Consider the following 21,527-nt stretch of genomic DNA (forward strand, 5'->3'; position numbering starts at 1 on the left):
AAGGCATTATTAATTCACCTTGGCCTGGGCTTCCTGGTGTGGGTGATGAAGCTCATGTTAACAATGTGCTAATGATCTACTACCCTGGTGTGGTCCCTGGAGCATTCCTGCTTCCACTCTATTTTGCACACACAGCCAGAGTGATCCCTATAAAGGGATCTAAGTTAGATACCATCACTTCTCTGCTCAAAACCTTTCCACCATTTCCCATCTCAGTCTTTTCATGGCCCTCAAGGCCCCACACAATCTGGCCCCTGCCTGCATCTCTGTCTCATTTCCTACCATTCTGTTCCTTATTTGCTCAGCCACACAACTTTGTTGCTGGTTCCTTGACCATGGCAAGAACACTCCTGCCCCAGAGACTTTGCACTTGTTTCTCCCCTTCTGCTTGGAGTGCTTTCCCCCACATCTTCCCAGGGCTTACTAGGCACTTTCTGGGCAAATGATCAGAGGAGCCTTCCTTGACCATTCTATATAATAGCCCTTAGGGAAGAGTTCTCTTGAGACCCCGTTCTTATCACTCTGCATCCTCACCTGCTTATTATTTACCCTATTGCTTTTCACTACATTTGATTGTTTATTAGTTGATTTTCTGTCTTCCCTAGGCCCACCCTATTAGATAGACTTCTTCCTGTTTTTCCTTTGGAGGCACTGAAGTCCCAGGAGCAATAGTATCCAGCATGGAGTAGACATTTAACAAATACTGGTGAATGAATAAAAGGAGTCCAACTTGATAAGAAATGCTTATAGGAATTACAGGCTCTCACAACAATGATAGATTTATATTTAAGATCCTTATTTGAGTTTAGTCTTGCAACCAAGCGATTGTTTCCTGCAGTGGTAAATAAGTCCTCTGAACGGAAATGCAACGGCCTCTCATCCAGGTCATCTCGCCCCAGTTGGGATCTCTCTCCCTGACTCCCTTATTGCTCTTCTTATGGCTTCTCAGCTGTTACAGGCCCAGGCTAGATATACATTGTTTTTCTTTGCTGGATCATAAATCAGTAGCCACCTAACAGTCCTAGATGTGCTGCTTTGCCAATGTTGCCGGCTCCTAGCACCTCAGATTGCTTAGGACCAGATCAATAATCTCGGACAAAGGCATCCTGTTCCTTGACTACTGGATTGTCCTTCTCTTAGTATTTACATACATTCCCTCCAGGAATGCAGAGGGCGGATGTGTGTGTGTGTGTGTGTTGGGGGATGCTGCACATTTGTTTTTTAGGTCTCTGGAATTCACAGTTATTTTCCTGTCTGGGTTGGATGTGCACAGACACACCACCAGCAGCTGCTTCGTGCCTCTCCAGCTAATGAGTTGCCTTTGTCCTGCTTCTGAGCAGACTGGGGGAGCTGCTTCACAATGAACCATTTAGCTGGCTTTCTAAAAGCCCTCCGGTATTAATTCTGTGAGGTTGTGTAATATCTACCCTAATTAGTCTACACTCTCGGGGGGCCCCTCCCAGAGCCTACAGTGTAGAGCCAGGAAGTTGCTGGTCAGAGGTGGAGTAAACTGGTGACCATGGGACTGACAAGTTCACCGGGATCCAACCTGAGCATCCCCCACATGTGCCACAGACACCATGTTCTAACAACTGAACTGTGGAACCTAGTGGGCCTCTGATGTGTGGGCTGTGGGACTGGACCAGTGTGAGCCCACAACGGTCTGCATGCCTGGAACTACCCAGAGGGATCACTGTCATTAGGAAACACAGCCACAAGTACTGCCACTCACCCCAGTTGCAGTGAAGGACAAAGCATGTGGTCCAGGGAGGTGAAGAAGAGAGCGTCCTCTCCTTGGTAAGTGTTCTTACTTTACATTGACAGCATACAGTAAACACAGTGAATTCTCACTAGTGTAGGGCAACCTAAAAAATCCCCCCCCCCTTTTTTTTAAATAAGGACAAAGAAAAGTATAATGGCCACAGGACATTGGAAACAGCTTGTCAGAATTAAGCAAATTATTTAGAATTTATTAGAAGCTGTAAGATCCATCTCTGCTTTGCATAACTGAGTCATGGTTTAAATGTCAGGCATTCTGTGACCACACTGTGCAAAATTCTCCCTGTTGTTCTCTATCTTGTATGCTGTTTGTTTCTTGAATAGTAGTAGCTATACATTTATTTGGTTTTTTGTTTCTTACCTGTATCCCTGACAAGACTATAAAGCCCATTAGGGCACGTATGTATTTTATTCACCCTTGTATACCGAGGAACAAGTACTCTACTTACCTAGCACACAGGAGTACGTAAAAATAATATTGACTACTACTAATATTGATTGAATGAAGATCAGTGACAGTCTTTCAACAAAACTCCTAAGTCAAGATAAAACATTTTCTACAGGTCATTGTTACTGGTGTCAACTTCAAAAGCTTAAACTATTTTTGAACGAGATCATCAACTAATTCAACCCAGGAGTTAAACCATGTTAATTCTTGAGAAGTTATTCTAACCAGGCAAACAGTAATTTGTGTTCCAGAATTTTTTTTTGATTCTTTTTTTTTTATTTTTTTATTTATGATAGTCGCACAGAGAGAGAGAGAGAGAGAGAGACACAGAGACACAGGCAGAGGGAGAAGCAGGCCCCATGCACCGGGAGCCTGACATGAGATTCGATCCCGGGTCTCCAGGACCGCGCCCTAGGCCAAAGGCAGGCGCTAAACCGCTGCGCCACCCAGGGATCCCCTCCAGAATTTTATATTCATGTAATGCAGGTGTCCTCCGCCATTTGAAAGTGGGACGTTCCTATGAAACTTTCATCAGCCCGATGGCATAAAAGCCAAGTGTATCCGCCACTAGTAGGGGTCTTTCCTAAAACCAGAGTGGTGCAATGCAAACTTTCAGAAGGCAGGGGATACCTGTATTGATTTATTAAAATTCATAAACATTGTCATATTTTACTCAGAGAACCAGGGCATGAGGACACTGGCTTTACAAGATGCAGGGATGGGAGTTCAGGTTGGACTAGAGCTCAGTAATGGATGGCTTTACCTGCCACATTAGGACTTAAACTCCATTTGCTTCTTGTCCACAGATATTTATCGGTGACGTAGAGTGCTCCAGGTAGCATGATATGAATTAGATGTGGTTCTTGTATTCAACGGACCCATAGCCTATCAGAGGGAGACAAACTTGACTATGTTGATAAGCACACAAATAGAAATATGGTCCCTGTGCTTTAGTCACTCAGAAGAGAGGTGGCCTGTTTCCCTGGTGTGCTGGGGACTCTTCACATAAGAGATGCCCTCACCCTTCCCCCTGAAGGTCCCATGTTAGAGCCCTGGCACCTGCTATTCCCACTCCCGGAAGAGACCCTGGCCCCAGATTCTCCAGACCACCTCAGACCACCTCAGATAACCCCCTTGGGCACCATTTCTCTGTTTTCTTCTTGGCACTTAACATACTTGAAATTATCTTGGTTTATTGATTTACTTGTTTGGTGTCTGTCTTATCCTTCAAGTACAGAAGCCCTGTGGGAGCAAGAACCTGGTTTTCACTGTATGTTAATGTATGCACAGTGGCTAAAAAAGTCATCCGAGACATAGTAGAAAACCAGTAAATGCTTGTGGAAGATCCCGAAGGGCTTAGCGGCACCAAGAAGCCACTGGAACATCTTGATTGTGAGGTGACAGGATGACATTGTTCTGGAAAAACCATTTTGGCAGTGGGTTTAGAACAAATTGTATGGGACACAGACTTGGGGCAGGAACGACGAGAAGATTCCCGCAGTAAGTTAGATGTGAGCACCACGGGTCAGGACAGGGGTGGTGGCAGGAGGCATGGTAGGGCACAGTGATTCCAAGTCATATGTTAAGAGACTCCACTCACACTGGCCTCCCTACTCATCTCGCAGGCCCAGGTCATTCCTACCTCAGCTCTGTAGCCATCCTCTCTTGTGCAACGCTCCTTCCCCAGATCTTGGCATTTTATTTAGGTTTCCATTCATCCGTTAGAAGTTCTTTAATTAGAGAGTTCTTTCCTGAACTTACCTAAAAACATCCCGACCCTATCCCCTGGCACACTCATTCCCTGCCATTACCTTATATATACTACATGACATTACACATTACATGGAAATTCCTTGAGGCCAGGAGAGCAAAAATTCCATCTGCCTTACTTACCACTGTATCTCCAATGGATGATGCATAACAGGAGCTCAACACATATTTGCTGAGTGAATAAATAGATTAGATTGAGTATGATGGAGATTAAAGAGCCGATTAAGGGAGACCTGAGTCATTAGGAAATTAAAGTAACAGAAATAGAGAGCTTTTCATTAAGATGGACTCTGCTAAGCCTATCTTTTGCAGCATCAAATAGTACCTGACACGTAATAGGCCCACACAATAGATTGATTTAAAGTGGATGAAAGAACACTATTTGTTCTTTTAGTCACTGTGTGTTGAGAAATCAATAAAAATGATGTCTTCAGTGAAGAACTTCCTTTCTTCAGAGATTTTACTAATTCATACCGGTTCGAGCACTGTTTTATAAATACCAGTAAAGCTTTGCTGGATTTAACGAAACCATCTGTACCACTGATACTTTCAAGTTATTTTCTAAATAGTTGCCCTGGGAATTACAATGAATATCTTATAACATTCTAGTGTGAATGAATAAACTTACTTTTAAAAGTATGTAAAAATTTTGCTCCTTTATAGCTTCATTCTCTCCCCACTCTTTCACTATTATTGTCATAAAAATTACATCTTTATACATTGCGTGCCTATCAACACAGATTTATAGTTATTGTTTTATGCAGTTGTCTTTTAAATCATGTAGGAGAAGGAGCGCCTGGGAAGCTCAGTTGGTTAAGCATCTGACTCTTGGTTTCAGCTCAGGTCATGATCTTGGGGTCCTGAAATCGATCCCTGCAGCAGGCTTGGTGCTGGGTGCTCAGCAGAGAGTCTGCTTGGGATTCTCTCTCTCCCTCTCCCTCTCCCTCTGCCTCTGCCTTTGCCCCCCCCCACACTCTCTCTCTCTCTCTCAAGTAAATAAAGAAATATTTTTAAAAAATCAAATAGGAGAAAACAAATTATAAACAAAAAATATATTTATACTGTCTTTCATATTTACGATGTAGTTATCTTTACCAGTGCTTTTTATTTCTCCATATGGATTCAAATTATTGTCTAGAGTACTTTCACTAAAGCCTGAAGGAAGGATTCCCTTTAATATGTTTTGTAGGTCTGGTTTACTAGTGACAAATTCAGTTTTTATCTGGGAATGTCCTATTTCTTAAAGGATAATTTTGTTGGACATAGAATTCTTATGACGGCCTTTCTTTCAGTACCCTGAATATGTCATCACTGAGTATGGCAGACCTCACTGCCTGCTGGCCTCCATGGTCATTGATGAATAATCAGCTGTTAATCTTATCAAGATTCCCTTGCACACGATGAGTCCCTCTTCTTTTGCTGCCTTCAAGATTCTCTTTGCTTTAGAGTTTAACAATTTGAGTATGATCTAAGTGTTAATCTCTTTCAGCTTATCCTACTTGGAGGATTTTTGTTCTTTCTTGCTTGCTTGCTTACTTACTTGCTTCTCGGATGTATAGATTATGCTTATCATGAAATTTAGAAACTTTTCAGTAATGATTTCTTCAAATATTTTCCCCATGCCTCTCTGTTCTCTTCTTCTGGGTCTATCATTATGCATATCCTGGTATGCTAGATGGTGTCCCACAGGTGGCCGAGGGCTCTGTTAATCTTTCTTTATTCTTTTTGTTTTTTCCTTTCCTCTGACTATATAACCTCAGTTGACGTATCTTAAACTTCATTGCTTCTTCTGCCAGCTTAAATATGCTGTTGAATTCCTCTAGTGAATTTTTATATTTCAATTTTTGCGCTTTTTAACTTCAGAGTTCCTATCTGGTTCTGTTCTGTGATTTCTATTTGGTGAGACATCCCTTTCATACTTGCCTTTAGTTCCTTGAATATATTTACAATAGCTGGCTTAAAGTCTTTGTCTAGTAAGTCCAGCATAAGCGCTGTGTATTTGGGGGCACATCTTCAACATTCAGGCAGTTTCCAACCTTTTTTTTTGCAGCAGGGGTGGGCAGAGGGAGAAGGAAAGAATCATAAGCAGGCTCTGCACCCAGCACAGAACCTGACATGGGGTTTGATCTTATGACCCTGAAATCATGACCTGAGCTGAAATCAAGAGCCAGATACTTAACTGACAGAGCCACTCATGCACCCCATCAGTTTCTAACTCTCAGCCTTCACTTCCTGCTTGTGCAGAGTCTCAAGGTCAGCTAGAGGTGAGAATTTAGGCCCTTCTCAGGTCTTTTGCGAGCATGTTCATGACCCCGGGCATGCATGAAGCCTTCTAGATTCCCAGGAATATATGAAAGCTTTTCAAAGCTCCCTATAGATGTCTCATTCCTCACCTTTTTCTTTTAAGCTTTTTGGTTAGCCTGTTGTTTGACCCAACTGTTATCTGCCACCCAAGGCAGCTGTAATGTTTCAAGTTATGGTTCTAGGAAAAGGCTCTTCATAGGAGGTAAGCTTCAAGTCAATCCAAGTAAAGACAGCTTTGTGAGCAGGGTCTTTTAAGAATCACCAGATGGATCAAATAATGACAATTCTCTGAGAACAGAGCTTTGAAGGAACCCCAGATCCATTCTGCTCCCTCCAGTGGTTACTATGCTGCTGATTTTGCTGTGCTTGAAGGGGCATTGGTTATCAAGTCTGCTTTTGGGTTGGGGAGGAGAAATGGAGATAGAGCAAGTGAAAATGTCACAAAGCTTGCTGGTCTTCCTGAGACTGAGCTTTTCTTCTTGAGTAAACTCTTCTCAGATTGCCATAAACCTTTGCTTAATTTCCAGAGTTCTGAAAAAGTTGATTCTGACAATTTTTGCAAGTGTTCTCACTGCTTTCATGGAGATTTTCTGAGGTCCATTCTCTGCTACTTTTGCTAATGTCCCTCCACAGATTCTTTCCATGGAATTTTATTCTTTCCTTGACATAAACTATTATTTTTCTAAACATTGATCACCTAAAGTCTCAAATAGTTTAGATTTATTCTGAATTTTCAGGAAATGAGTTTTCTGAGACAAATGTTTGTTATTATAAAACTACCAAGGGAACAAGGCAATTAAAAGATATACAAATAGATAAGCCACAGAGAAAAGATAAACTGTTCATGGCTGTCTACAGCTTTCACCATTATTTATGTCTTCTTACTTTTTGTTTTAGCATGGACCTGCTTAACTTGAAAATACCCAGTTAAGGTTCAACTGTGTTAGTTCCCATCTTCTGCCTGGGCCCGGGTAAGCTTGGAACAGAATGAGACTGAGGTAGTCTTCAGCAGCTCCCTCACTTTGGCCATGTTGGTTGTGTTAGGTTGCCCTGCCATAGCAAAATACTAGGTGGTTTAAATAATAGAAATTTATTTTCTCACAGTTCTGGAAGTTTGAAGTTCAAGATCAACATGCCAACATGTTTTGTTTCTCCTGAAGTCTCTCTTCGGCTTGCAGATGGCTACCTTCTTGTGTTATCCTATGGCTTTTCCTCTCTTCACACATGTTCCTGTTGCATCTTCTCCTACTTAAAAGGACACTAGCCCTATTGGATTAGGGGCTCATACTTGTGAATCCATTTAATATTAATTACCCCTGCAAGGCCCCATGTCCAAATACAATTACACTAGGGATTAGTGTTTCAACATATGAATGATTACGGGGCGGGGGGCAGGGGTGCACCATTCAGTCTATAACAAATGCCTAACACACAATAAGTAGGTTCTCTATAAACATTTCTATTGATGATATGCATCCTCTTTTGTCCCTTGTCCTTTATGCTTGTGCACCATCTTTACTCCTCTGAATTGCCTCTCAACCTGGGCACAGTGGGTTCTGGTCTATTGGGAGAGCAGCATTGAGTGGAGCTTCCAGAGTAATCTCAATGCCAGAGCCCAAATCCCCACTCTGGCACCAACTAGTTGTGTGACCTTGAGCAAGTCAGTTAACTCACTGATTTTCTCTAGCTTTTGTTTTCTTTCATTTCTTTCTACCCTCTAAGCTCTGAATTTGTCACCAACCCCTATGACTAAAACATCCTTACTTCAGCCTCTAGACAGCACATCTAGGGGTCCATTAGTAAAATATATCCCGGTTAACGTAATGACTAAACAGTTGTGAGTGGTCCCTCTCTGCCTGGGTAAAATATGTGTTTCCAGAGATGCTGTCCTGCTCTTGCTGCTCAGGCAAGAGTGGCATAAGTATTGTTGGCCAATGTAGCTCAGGAAGGAAGGGAAGGTGCAGTGCCAGACAGGGCTAGCAGGGAGGTAACGAGGGGTAGACTAGAAGCTGAGAGTCCTCTTACGCGATTTACTTAACCAGCTTTTTACCAAGAATCTGCTCTCTCCTGAGCACTGTGCAAAGTGATGGGCCGGAGCTCCTATCAGAGACTTCTGTGGCCAAAGGACTGGACTTGGCATGCACTACAAGGCTGTAGGGGGGAAATGGCCTGAATTTAAGTCATGGGTTTGTTGTTTATTTCTCTCTGCCCATCGATAGGCCACTTAGCTTCTCGGAGTCTTAGTTATTATATTTTTTAAAGAAAGGACGGGGACGCCTGAGTGACTCAGTGGTTGAATGTCTGCTTTCCATCAGGGCGTGATCCTGGGGTTCCGGGATTGAGTCCCGCACTGGGCTCCCTGCATGGAGCCTGCTTCTCCCTCTGCCTGTGTCTCTGCCTCTCTCTCTGTGTGTCTCTCATAAATAAATAAATAAATAGATAAATAAATAAATCTTAAAAAAAAAAAAAGGGCCAGATCAGGTGCTCTACATAGTTAGTTGTACCATCTTGGCTCTCATCTTCTAGAATTCTTCACTGAGAGTGAAGTATATATTCTGCCTAAGGAAGAATCCTTAGGAGGAATTTTTAATGTTGATTTTAGCACAAGGCTGCTCTTGTTGGGAAGATGGGAGGAGAGAGATACATACATGGGGTGCATGTTTGGGAGGAAAAACTTGGAAATGAATCTTTAAAGGAACCAAATATTTGCATTCTCATGTCGTCTTTTGGTGTTATTCATGAATACATCACATACGGTAAGAAAGAACTCACTTTAGCAGTTTAGACAAAGAGGGGTCCATTGTAGGTTTTTAATCTTAAAGAGATTCAGAACAAAAGCAGAGTCAAGGGGCAGGACCCTCATTTGCCCAGTGGCACAGATGCAGTAGTCCCATGTTAATGTGTTCTGATGCGGGAGCCACATTTTGTTAACTTCTCTATTCCTAGCATCAGACAGCACAGAATAGACATCTGATGGACATAATAGTCCTTGCTCTCCAAATGGAAGTTTCTTCATGTTACCTGAAAGAAAGAGACAAAATCAAGACCCTTAAATCGTTGGAGAACAAGATTGCATCATTTTCAACAAATTCAGTGGAAATCGTCCTCAACTTTGGAGTTAAGCCTTTGTCCCTCCAGAGCCCAATGTTCAGGCTAACTGCCTTGGTGTCAGCCTTACATGGACAGCTTGTAGGTACGAGGGAGGCAGCAGATAACAAGACGGTGGAGGCCTCTGTCACTCACAATCTTGTAACTTTGGCAAAATGTTAACCTCTTGAAGCCCAGTTTTCTCATCTGTAAAATGGGGATACTATTACCCACCTCACAGAGTCATTGTGAAGATCAATTCTTAAAAGTACACAGTGGCTGGCACAAAAGTTAAAAACACAGAAAATGTTAGTATGAAGAACAGATAGTTATGGGCAGGAAGAACTTCCTATTTTATTTTTTCATGATATACACACCCTATTATTATTATTATTATTAATTATTATTATTATGTTTTTGTAATTATTTGTAATATTATGACTATTTTTATAATGATTTAAAATATTATTGTCACTTTTATGTACTTTAAGCCTTTGTACTTGAACATAATCAGGAGACTTGGATGCTTATGAAGCATGAGTACTTGAGCAACCCAAGAAGTCATTAATTTGTCTTTTAGATGGCCTTTTAGAAAGTCTCATATACCAGCATCTCTCATGATTGGAGGGCTTACAAAGTTTGGAAAAAAAAAACAATTCAAAAGTTGGATGCAGTCAAAGAAGGTCAGGGAAAAATATAATTAAAAGTCATAATTCTTTTTAAAAATAATTGTTCTAATCTCATACATTTGTGTTTATAAACAGTAGCATTTTCTTTATGAAATGATGCTTAAAATCCTTGAGGATTTACATGTAATTTCTTCAAAGCCTTCCCAAGAAATAAACATAAATAAGTTCTCAATACTGATATAAATATTTTAAAAGTCTTTCCAAGCTAGTGAATCTAAACACTTGACTTCCTTGTATTTTCCCAGCCTTCCTCCTTCAAACGAGGACTCTTGTTATCTTTAGATCCCAAAGGCACTTTGAATTTATATACTGATGATCAGAGAGTCAAATTTTAAGAGTCTTCTCTCTAAAGTATTTAGGAATACAGTCGTTTCCCTTATCTATAGGGGATATGTTCCAAGACCCCCAGTGGATGCCTGAAAGCCCAGATAGTGATAGCATTGAACCCCATATATAGACTATGTTTCTTCCTGTATGTACATACCTATGATAAGGCTTAATTTATATATTAGGCACAGTAAGAGATTAACAATGAAAAGTAATAGTAAAATAGAACAATTATAATAATATAAACGTAATGTGGTCTCTCTCTCTCTCAAAATACCTTACTGCGTTGCATTCACCTTCTTCTTCTTGAGATAACGAGAGATGATAAAATGCCTATGCGAGGAGGTGAAGCGAGGTGAATGACGTCGGTGTTGTAACGCAGTGTTAGGCTACTACTGATCTGACGATACAGCAGGTGGATTATCTAGTTCCAGACCACAGGTAACTGAAACCGCAGGGGAGGGGAGACTAGTGCATTTTAAACCATTGCACCCAGATGAAGAGAGACGGCCTGAAATACCTAGCTTTGCCTTGAATTATTGGAAACCTAGAGAGCAGTTAGTATTTTAGAACCCCCAAAGAAGTCTTAAGCAGGGTAATTGAAATTTTGGAGATGGGATTAAAATCTGAGCTACATGCTAGAGAAGGGTTTTGGTCAGAAGACTTAAAAACTGGAAGGTTAATCTGCCAGGGCCTGACTTAAGCCTCCTTGGATCAAATACACAGCTCATAATCTCATTTTCTCTTGAGAACTTCTAGGATAAAAATGGCCCGATACCCACGCTTGCTGAGATGCCAGAGACTGAAATCACAATAATCTGGGTTGACTGAGTGATCCTACCTTTTCTGAGATATTTACGGAGGATTTTTACGGTGACCAGAGGCTTCTCTGAAGTTGACATACAGGTACAACTTGTGTCCACTCCCTGCAGACCCAAGGCTCTCCCTCGATTTCTGGGACTCCGAATCTTAACCTTTCTGTTAACATTAACACTCACGATTTTTCCTGAGCCAGGGGATGGGGGCAATGAAAGCATTGCAGAACAAAGCCGACGTCTAAGCAAACGAAATGGTCCCCTCTTTTCTTTCCCTGTGCTGGCACAAAATCCTTGGAGTATCTCACTCCAGCATGGCATCGTTTTCTTTTTCTTTTTTTAATTTATTTTAGTCATACAGAGAGAGAGAGGCAGAGACATAGGCAGAGGGAGAAGCAGGCTCCATGCACCGGGAGCCTGACGTGGGATTCGATCCCGGGTCTCCAGGATCGCGCCCTGGGCCAAAGGCAGGCGCCAAACCGCTGCGCCACCCAGGGATCCCCATGGCATCGTTTTCTAAAAACTTCCTAAGCCAGACAATAACCTTTGACTCGCAGTGTATAGACCAAATGCCCACCAGTAATAGAATGATTAATCTGAGTCGCAGTCAGCACAGTGGGATGCATCACCGTGGGTTAGAAGGAGCTGCCTGCTGGGGCACCTGGGTGGCTCAGGGGTGAGCGTCTGCCTTCGGCCCAGGGCGTGATCCTGGGGTCCTGGGATCGAGTCCCACGTCGGGCTCCCTGCAGGGAGCCTGCTTCTCCCTCTACCTGTGTCTCTGCCTCTCTCTGTGTCTCTCATGAATAAATAAGTAGATCTTAAAAAAAAAAAAGGAGCCTCCTGCTGCCCCTACCACAGTATGGGGACCTCCCATAAACACGGTGTCAAGTGAAAGAAGCCAGGCACACAGGGTGTACTCTGTTTACTTTTTCTTATATAAACCACAGAAACAGGCAAACCAATCAGGTAGTCTCCCCCTGGGGAAGGAGGTCTTGGAGGGTCTTCTGGGGCTGCTGGTGATACTCTGGGTTTTTGTAGGTGTTGTTGTTATAGTTCTGAGTGCTGGTCGCACAGCTGTGTTCTTTGTGAAAATTCGTTAGCCTCTACGCTAATAGAATGTACCCTTTCTGTTTATTTCATTTCATTAAAAAGCTTTTAAAAATGATTTATGGAGAGCAAGTGGGTCTCAATCCCTTCGCCAAAATCAATCAATCTTTCTTTCTTTCTTTCTTTCTTTCTTTCTTTCTTTCTTTCTTTCTTTCTTTCTTTCTTTCTTCCTTCCTTCCTTCCTTCCTTCCTTCCTTCCTTCCTTCCTTTCTTTCTTCCTTTCTTTCTTTCTTTCTTTCTTTCTTTCTTTTTCTTTCTTTCTTTCTTTCTTTCTTTCAAGACATTATTTATTTATTCATGGGAGACACACACACACACACGAGAGAGAGAGAGAGGCAGCGACACAGGCAGAGGGAGAAGCAGGCTCCCTACAGGGAGCCTGATGTGGGACTCAATCTTGGGGATCGCGACCTGAGCCAAAGGGAGATGCTCAACCACAGAGCCACCCAGGTGCCCGGCCAAAATCTTTTCTAATTTCAGTCTGATACCCCTCACTTAGGCTTTGGCCTTTTCTGTATGTAAAACCTCCATCTGGAAAAAGCCCTCCCAGACTTTTCAAAACCTTCCACGAGGGTGTCCCTGGTAATCACAGCCAGGGGTTTGTGATTTCTGGAGACCTAACGGTTTGCAGATTTCTGTATCAGGGATCTTGGACACTGTTGACAGGCAAGTAATTATGAACTTTTGAAGTTACTTTTGCTGGACTCCTGTGAGCTGTCAGCTAAACCCTTTCTTTAGTTCGCAAAGATTTCAGAAAGATGCAGATTATTTTATGGTGAGATTGCAGAGGTGATTATCAGCTAGTGTGGCTTTTGTGTACTCTACTTAGCCACGTGAGGTTTCTCAGAGTGGCCTAATTTTAGAGGGCAGTCAGAGTAGCTCAGATGTGAGGATGCTGGGACGCAGGTCACAAAGAGGCCTTTTGAGCACTGAAATGCTAGTGGTTTTCAAAGTGCTCTGTTTGTTCTTTTTTTTTTGTTTTTTTTTTTTTTTTTTACTGATTGGTTGATCAGTGTTGTCCCCTGATTTTTAATAAGCAAGCACAAAAAGCAAATACATTCACTGACTTTGATGCTTGTTCAATGAAAGAACAATATTGGCTTAAAAATTGTTTTCTGCCAGTAATGATGTGGGAATCTGGACATATCTTGAGTTCATCAGAAGGAAATCTTAAGGCAGTTCTAAAATGCTTGAGTCTTTAAAAAATGTGAAAAAGGAAGTTAGTTGTATATTTTTTTCTTGGTTGAAAATTATGTTTAAGCTTGGGTGGCTCAGTTGGTTAAGCATCTAACTCTTGATTTTGGCTCAGGTCATGATCTCAGGGTCGTGAGACTGAGCTCCATCATCAAGCTCCATGCATGAAGTCTGCTTAAGATTTACTCTCTCCTCCCACTTTTCCTCTCCCTGCCCTCCCTGCTCACACGTGCTCTTTCTCTGTCTCAAAAAAAATTATGTTTAAAGAAAAAAATGAATCCCCCTGTGTTTTTTTTTTACTGATGTTGAAAGTTACCGAAACATAATTTGAGACACTCATAAACATCCAAGAAACTTAGTAAAGCTTTAAAGAATGCCTTTTCAAAATCCCTTAAAAAAAACCCAACAACTATATTTTGACAAGAAGGCATTTGTGTATAATCTTAAATTCTTAAACAGATGCCTGTGGTACAGATTCTTCATATGTCAGATCTCATGTTCCAAAGTATAGGAGGTAAGAAGCGGCTTGATGCCAGTCTCTCTCTGGCCTCATTTAATGATGGGTTAGCAGCCCAAACAGGTAATCCTTCCTTCTATATTTTAATACAACTGTTATCTGCTTTACCTTTAGCTTCAGCTTCTGTAATGTGCTATTAGACACTGTGTGTAATAGGGATAGGAGAATTCAGTTGCATAGCCCTGGACTTTAAATCCAGATTCAAATACTAATTCTACTCTGCATTAGATATGAGATAGTTGGGGTTCAGTACATGCCACACCCCAATACAATACCTTTTGGTACCAGATACAATAACATATGCCAGGGCACACTGAGTAGTTTAAGCAGATGTGGGAAGGTCTCTGTGACTTTCCTCTGCTTTTCTCCTCTGAAGCAGGTCATGAAAACCCTTGTGGGAGACGTGCCATCCCTACATCCAGAGGAAAGGAACATCCTTATCCTCAAGATGGAGGGACACCAAGAAAAACCCGGACAAACAGGCCTTGCTACGTTTCCCCCAATTTGCCACACTTATCCTTTGTCTTATCATATTTCTCTCCATGATTGTCTGCTCTTCATCAAACCTAGCAAAGAAAGAAAGCTCTCGGCTGGAACAGTTTCTTCAGGTTCTCATTGCCATGTGGAGGCCCCCATGTCACACCAAACTTACGTTAAATAGAGCTGTATGCTCTGCTCCTGTGCATCTGTCTCTGCCAGTTTAATGTTCAGACCTCGCCAGGGACCCTGAGAGAGTTAGGAAAACATTTTTTTCTGCCCCCTCTGGTCTCTCTGAGCCTCCATTTCCAAATCTGCAAAACAGATGAAGAATTCTTGCTCTGGAAAAATCACAGGGCTGTGGTATCTCCTAATGTACTGTGAACTATGAATAGTTTGAAAAGTATTTTTTTTTTTTACAATTAGGTTTGAAAGTTGTTACTGATTATTTAAGACAACAGAAACAATAAGACAATCATAAAATAATACAACCTCTAAATGAAAGGCCCTTAGGTTTCAGAAAGAGTTGGCTTTTCAAAGTGGTGGACCTTCTGGTTATTGAGCTTCGCCAGGCAGAGGCAAGCTCCTCTCTTGAGCCAGCTTGCGTGCCACGCCGCTGCCTCTACCCCATGCAGGACGGTCCCTGTGGCATCAGGGACTCTCAGTCCCTCCGACAGTGATGGTCCATTACAATGGCCTCATCTCTCTCTTTTGCTAAGAAGCATGCGATACTGTGATTTATAATAAGAAATTTATATTTCGGTCTTCACCTGCACTTTCTGGCTCGCAGTTCCCAAATCTTCTGTATTGCCTAACTGATTAGAGCAGGAGAGGCAACTTCTGTTAAAATATTTGGCTTTTGTCCTCAGTTCTTGTAAATAGCTTCAGAGTGACAAATGTGATAAATACATCTCTTCTGTTATTCATAACAAACCCATTAACCACTTCTGAGTTTATGTTAATAGAATGACTTTTGGAAAGCCCCCAGGTCACCACTGGATGGGGGCTGGTTGCCAAGAGGATCAGTCATGATTAGAGGGTTAAAACTTCAAGTCTCTCCCCTCCCACTTGTGGGAAGGGGTGCGGAATGGAGGTTGAATTAATCACCGATGGCTAATGATTTAATCAATCATGCCTAGGGAAGGAAGCCTCCACAATAATCCCAGAGGACATGGTTTGGAGAGCTTCTGTTGGTGAACATCCGGAGGTGCTAGGAGGGTGGTGCGCTGGGAGAGAGCATGGAAACTCCGAGCCCTTTCCCACACACTTCGACCTGTGCATCTCTTCCATCTGGCTTTCCTGAGTTCTAGCCTTGTACAATAGATTGGCAAAATCGTAACTAAAATGTTTTCCTGAGTTCTGGGAGCTGCTCTAGCAAATGATTGAACTCAAGGAGAGGGCTGTGGGAAACAGATTTACAGCCAGTTTGCCAGAAGCATGGTGTGAGATAATAGAAAAAAAATCATATATTGGTCTCTGCCATGAGTTCGTGGCACAGAGCTCCTACTAAAACCCTTGTAATTTCTTCCTAAGTGATAAGAAGACAGGAAATACCTTTTGTTCAAATATTTGGTCTTTGACCTGGGTTCTGACTGACATAGAGGACCTGCATTTTATGGAATTTCCTCAGTAATAGGGGCGTCCTTTCAGTCTAATGAGGTGACTCTAAGTGGGTCCCAGGTGGGAGCTGGTCACTGGGAAGGACCACATCATGATTGGAACTTGGGAGTTTCGGCCCCACATCCCACCTCCACCCCATTCTCCACAGAGGAGGGAGGGCTGGAAATACAGTTAATGACTGATCAGGCCTACATGATGAAGCCCCTTACACATCTCCAAAGTGCAGAGTTTGGAGAGCTTCCAGGTTGGCGAGGAGGTGGAGGTGTTGGGTGTGTGGTGAGCTCAGAGAGGGCATGGAAGCTCCTCGCACCTTCCCACATACCTTGTCCTTCCCGTGTCTTCCATCTGGGTGTTCATCTTTATCCTGTCTTTTTATAATAAACCATTAGATTGTAACTAAACTCTTCTCCCGAGTTCTGTGAACTACTCTAGCAAATGGATTGAACCCAAGAAGAGAGTCGTGGTGGCCTCTGATTTAGAGCCTATTGGTCAGAAGAGGAGGTCAGAACCTGGACTCAGGACTGACGTCTGAAGAGGCCGACCCTTCACCTGAGGGAGCTGATGCTATCTCCGGGTGCAGGAAGTCAGAACTGAGGTAAACCGTAGGACCCCCAGCTGGTGTCTGAGAAGATCTTGGTGCGGAAAACCCACGCGCCTTGCGCATTTGGTGACCAGAAGGGAAGTGTTCTGAGGGTCGGAAGTGAGGTACGGAGAGTGGAGCGCTGACAGGACAAACGCAGGTTTTCTCTCTTACAGAGCACAAAGCTCCTCTTTCTGGGGTCCGGCTGAGGATGGGGGAGGGCCGGGACTGTTCCTATTCCTAAAAGCAAATAGTCGCAGGCCTGCCTTCAGGCTCACCCGACTCTGCCGTCATTCATGGTCTTCTGCCTCGAGAAGCATCTGAAGCTACTCAGTGAGGAAATCCCGGTTTCTTCAGATGTTCATTCCTTCGGCCTTAGGGAAAATTGGACTGTTAGGGCCTCACTGCTTGGGGCTTTCGACCTACCAAAGCGATGGGAGTCTGGGCCGGGGGCTGGAGGAGCTCGCGGTGCGTCCCCTCCCCAAGCTGCAGGGGCCCCGACAGCTCTGCGAGGCCTGCGCCCTGCGGACAGTTCCCGGGCTCCGGGCTCCCAGGCCACTGCGCGCCGTCCTAGGCTGAGGCTCTGACTCCTCTGTCACCCCCACTCCCCAGAGGCGCAGGAACCCCCTTCCATCCTGGGGGCAGCACGGGCTGAGACTTAGAAAGGCTTAAAAGGAGAGAAAAAAAAAAAAAGAGAGTCCTGTGCTTTCCCTGCCAAGCACGGACAGAGGCCCGCCTGTGCAGCCTGCCTTTGGTGCCCACCTCTGTTCCAGAATAATTCGGCCCCCGAGCGGGCAGGGGGCCCCACGCTGCAGCTCCCCTCTCTCCGGCCCCACAGCTGTCCCTTTATCCTGGTGGCAATTCCCATCAGAGGAGTGTCCCCAGTTCACCTCCGAATAAAACCCCTTTCCGGAAGAAGTGTCCAGAACAATAGTCCTGATGAGCGAGGTGGCATTGCTGGTGGGAAGGGGGATGGTCCCAAAGATGAATTCCCGCTGTCGCTTGGCAACCCTCTCTAGCCCCGGCCGGAAAGGCCCAGGCCAGGCTTGCCCGGTCTCTGCGGTTACCAGCCCCGGCTCTGGGAGACTGCAGGCCCGCGGGTGTCCCCGGCTTGCTCTAGGGGCAGTGCGGCTGTGGCGCCGGCGACAAGCCAGCAGGGGCCCTGATCCTCGGGCGCAGCAGCTTGCGGTGAATGTCCACAGTGGGCACACCGGGATGAGCTGGGTCTTCGTGGGGGTGAGGGGACCCCCCTCCTGCGCCCCTCCCCAGTCCGCTGGGCAGCAGCAACCCCCAGGCCCCTGCAGCTCAAATTCCTACCCGGCCTCGGCCTGAAAGCGCTGCTCATCCTCCAGACCCTTCCCGGGGAGCCTGGTCTCAGAGCGCTGGGGGTGCTGTGGTGGGCGCCACAGGCCCGGCCCAGGTCCCCCGATCAGAGGTCCGCCCCGGCTGCCCAAGTCACCCCACCCTGGGGGCCCCAACCAAAGATTAATGGGTGCAGAGTGTGACTTTCTCTCAGCCTGACTGAGAGGCCTAGAAAGCCACCAGCGCTTACTGTGGGGGCGGAGACTGTCACCAGGCCCGGGTGGCCACTGGACATCTCCCCTACCCCTCCCGCATCCTCCCCTGCCTCTCCCAAGGGCACCCCGCATGCTCAGCCCTGTCTCAGAGTCTGCCTCCAGGGGGGTCAACCGCCACATCCTCCCTTACCTTCTCTGGATGTGACCGTCCTGGCTTCGGACTGAGCACCTTTAGGGCGCGAGCTGAGTTTGTTTCCAAGCCCACAGAGCCCAGGTCCAGGGTACAGTAGGGCCTCAGGAGATGTCTGAGGAATGAATAAATGTAGTCACTTATAAAGTATTGTGACATGAGGGGACATGAAAGGCAGGATGCCTGCGGAGAGGGCACCTCCCTTGGTGCCTTTTGGTGACCACTGCCTTCCCAGAAGAGTACGAGTTTCTTTTATTCTCCACCCACCCCCCACCTTCCCACAGGCAACTCCACTCTCCAGACTGGGACTTGGCTGGACTCCTTCCTCTTCCCCCCAAACTCCATCTATCTTTCTGGACTGAAAACTGGGCTCTGGGATGTGGTCTCTCTGGAGCTACAGAAGAGAAGTCAGGAGCAGAAGCTGTGTCCGCAGCGGAGCCAGTGTGTGGCTGGAGGCTGCTTATTCCAGAATAACAACCTGTGCTCTGCAGCTCCTTCCACATGTAGAAATTTTTCTTTTAGTTGATTCCTAGTGATTTTTAACCTTTGAACTTTTCATTAAATGGCCTGTTTCTAGTGAGATCAATGTGCTGCTCACACCAGGTCAGTCCCAGGGCCTATATGGCGATGGCAGCCATAGCACTGGCCCAGATGGAGGAATGGCATCTCGAGTTGGGGCACAGTTAGCTATCAAGGTGGGGAGCTTGGGAAGAGCAGCAGTTTCTTCCATGTTCCTTGGAGGTGGTTCAGAGGCAGGGGTTCCCATCTCCATCACACCCATGGAGGAGAGGGGAATGGTCATTCCTCTGAGAGGGAAAGCTCTGATAAACTGGACATGAGGGACCCCAGTGGGCACTCCCCAGCTTCGTGGGTCTCATGTTATAACCCCTACGGACCTTGGGACTATGACGTTAGGGGCTTTAGTGTTATTGCCCGGGTCTACTTTTGAATAATCTGGGCCCAGCCACCACCGGCTCTAGAGGCTCCTTGCTGGGCCTCCTTGAGGACTGGAAGAAAATTGGCCGACAGGAAAAATCGACAGAGAGTCTTGGCTCCTTATGGAGGACTTGCCTCCTCTCCTAAGCAGGCCAGGCCCATTCCCTGTGTCATCTCAAGCCCAAAGTGGCTCCCTCTGATGTGACACTGGGGGCCCTCCTGAGGGAGGACATGCCTCTCATTTGTGGCCACGCAACTGTGTGTGTGGACATCAACCCATAAACAAGGGCTGCCTGTGCTGGCCAACAGATGCGTAAGGCAATCAGAATGCAATTTTATGTGTAGTCTCTCTGCATTCCTGATGATCTCTAATATTGCTCATCCTTCCCTGCCCCTGCAAGAGCTCCAGTGGGCCTCCAAGATGTTTTTACTTATTTTAGGTAACAGATGATCCTAGAGTCATTTCAGGCTCCAAGTGCTGACTCCACCCGGCAATGAGCCTGTCGAGTCCCCAGGAGCAGTCAACATTCTGAACCCGATAAGAGGCCCGACTCTGTCTCCTTCCCCAGTGGCCGCTGTGGACCAGAAGCTAGCATTTGGGAACTGGGTGGCGGTCTGGTTGACTTCTCAGTCTCTCTGGGGCTGGCCCCCAGGTGGTGGGGCACGGGGGAGGAAGAGGAAGAAGGTATGGAAAAGCCTCGCTTCATAGATGGGATCGTCATAAACTGGCCTCACCTCTCAGGGCCAGCCAGTCATCTAAAGGCAGCTCTCCATCTCTTGGGGTGCTTTCATGAGCAAGCTGAGGTTCTCCAAGCTCCCCTCCCTGACAGTGCCTGTGGGCCCCCACGCCAGGGCATTTCTCTTTAGACGGATTACTGACACTCCTTCTTCAGCTTTCAGCTGTTTACTTCCATTTTAGGGACATCTGGGTGGCTCTGTCCATTAAGTGTTTGACTTCTGACTTGGGCTCAGGCCATGATCTCAGGGTCCAAGTCTGGCTCACGCTCCGCATGGAATCTGCTGGATATTCTCTCTCTCTCTTCGCCCCCCCCCCCACCCTTCTCGCTCTCTTTAAATAAATAATGTTTTTAAAAAGAACATTTTTAAAAGTGCTTTCTCATTTAGCATTCCAAGTAATTCTGTGACTTTGGTAGTTTTTATACAAAGCAATCAAGGCTCAGAAATGTCTCAGATAGACTTAGATTTAGATGCAAGTGACAGAAAAATCCAAAATAATGACTTAAATAGGATAGATGTGTATTTCTCTCTCATCTGAAAGAAGTCCGCAGATAGACAATCCAGACCTTACAAGGTTAGTGTTAGAACCTGAGCTTCCTCTATCTTGTTGCTTTGCCATCCTCAGCATTAGCTTCCGCTTTATGGCGTAATATGGCTGCTCAAAGCTTTAGCCAGCAGAAAGCAAGAAGGGCCAAAGAGGTACACCCTCTTCCTTTAAAGACATTTTCTGGAATTTGCACACGTGCTACTTTCCTTTACAGTTCATTGGCTAAAGCTTAGTCACATGGCTAGACCTAGCCACAAAGGAGACTGGGAAATGCAGTCTTTATTCCAGGGAACCATTTAAAAATCAGAGCTTCTGTTATCCAAGGGATGGATATTGGGCTAAACAATGAGCAATTTCTGCTATGTATATTAAATAATTTGCCCAGAGTTTTCCAGTTGAACTCTGTCTACAGAAGACGTTGGTGACACCAGAGGGGAGAGGAGGTAAGGGCATGGGAATGTGAGGAGGTGGGAGCTTAGGGTGATGTCTGCCCTGCGTCCTGGGAGATGGCTCCAGGGGCTCCTGTCTGCTCTGCTGAAAGTCTGGTGGCTTTGCAGGAGTCTGGTCGACTAGCTAGCCACCCAAGTCTTCACTGCCGCGTGGCTCTGGCCATTGGGCCTGGGGGCTAAGGCTGGCAAGGCAGAGCAGAGAGGAAGAGTGCCAAAGTCAGTGTTGAAAGGGTGGGAAGGGGGAAAAAGTAGAGCAGGTTTCATTTCCTTCCAGCTTCCTGCACTCTCGCTTCTCTTCAAGTTGTGTGGACTCGTGGCTCCATTCCACTTGAGCTAATACCTGGTGAGCTTTCACCCCATGGAAGATCCCAGATAGGCCCTGGGGAGATTGTTGGGGAAGGTCATTGCAAAGATGTGACTGCCGGTTGACCTGTGA

The 21,527-nt window shown here is 45.2% G+C and overlaps 1 long non-coding RNA gene across 1 annotated transcript in view; it reads left to right on the forward strand.

Moving 5' to 3' along the window:
• Window positions 1-1,567: 1,567 nt before the first annotated feature.
• LOC129519916 (uncharacterized) overlaps window positions 1,568-21,527 on the forward strand; it is a 49,440-nt gene continuing 29,480 nt past the window's right edge. The window contains exons 1-2 of the long non-coding RNA XR_008666449.1: window positions 1,568-1,797; window positions 11,155-11,310. This is a non-coding gene — a long non-coding RNA (uncharacterized LOC129519916). The remainder of the gene's footprint in view (window positions 1,798-11,154; window positions 11,311-21,527) is intronic.

This window comes from Nyctereutes procyonoides, unplaced genomic scaffold (genome assembly GCF_905146905.1).
Source record: "Nyctereutes procyonoides isolate TBG_1078 unplaced genomic scaffold, NYPRO_anot_genome, whole genome shotgun sequence".
NCBI classification, from domain to species: Eukaryota; Metazoa; Chordata; class Mammalia; order Carnivora; family Canidae; genus Nyctereutes; species Nyctereutes procyonoides.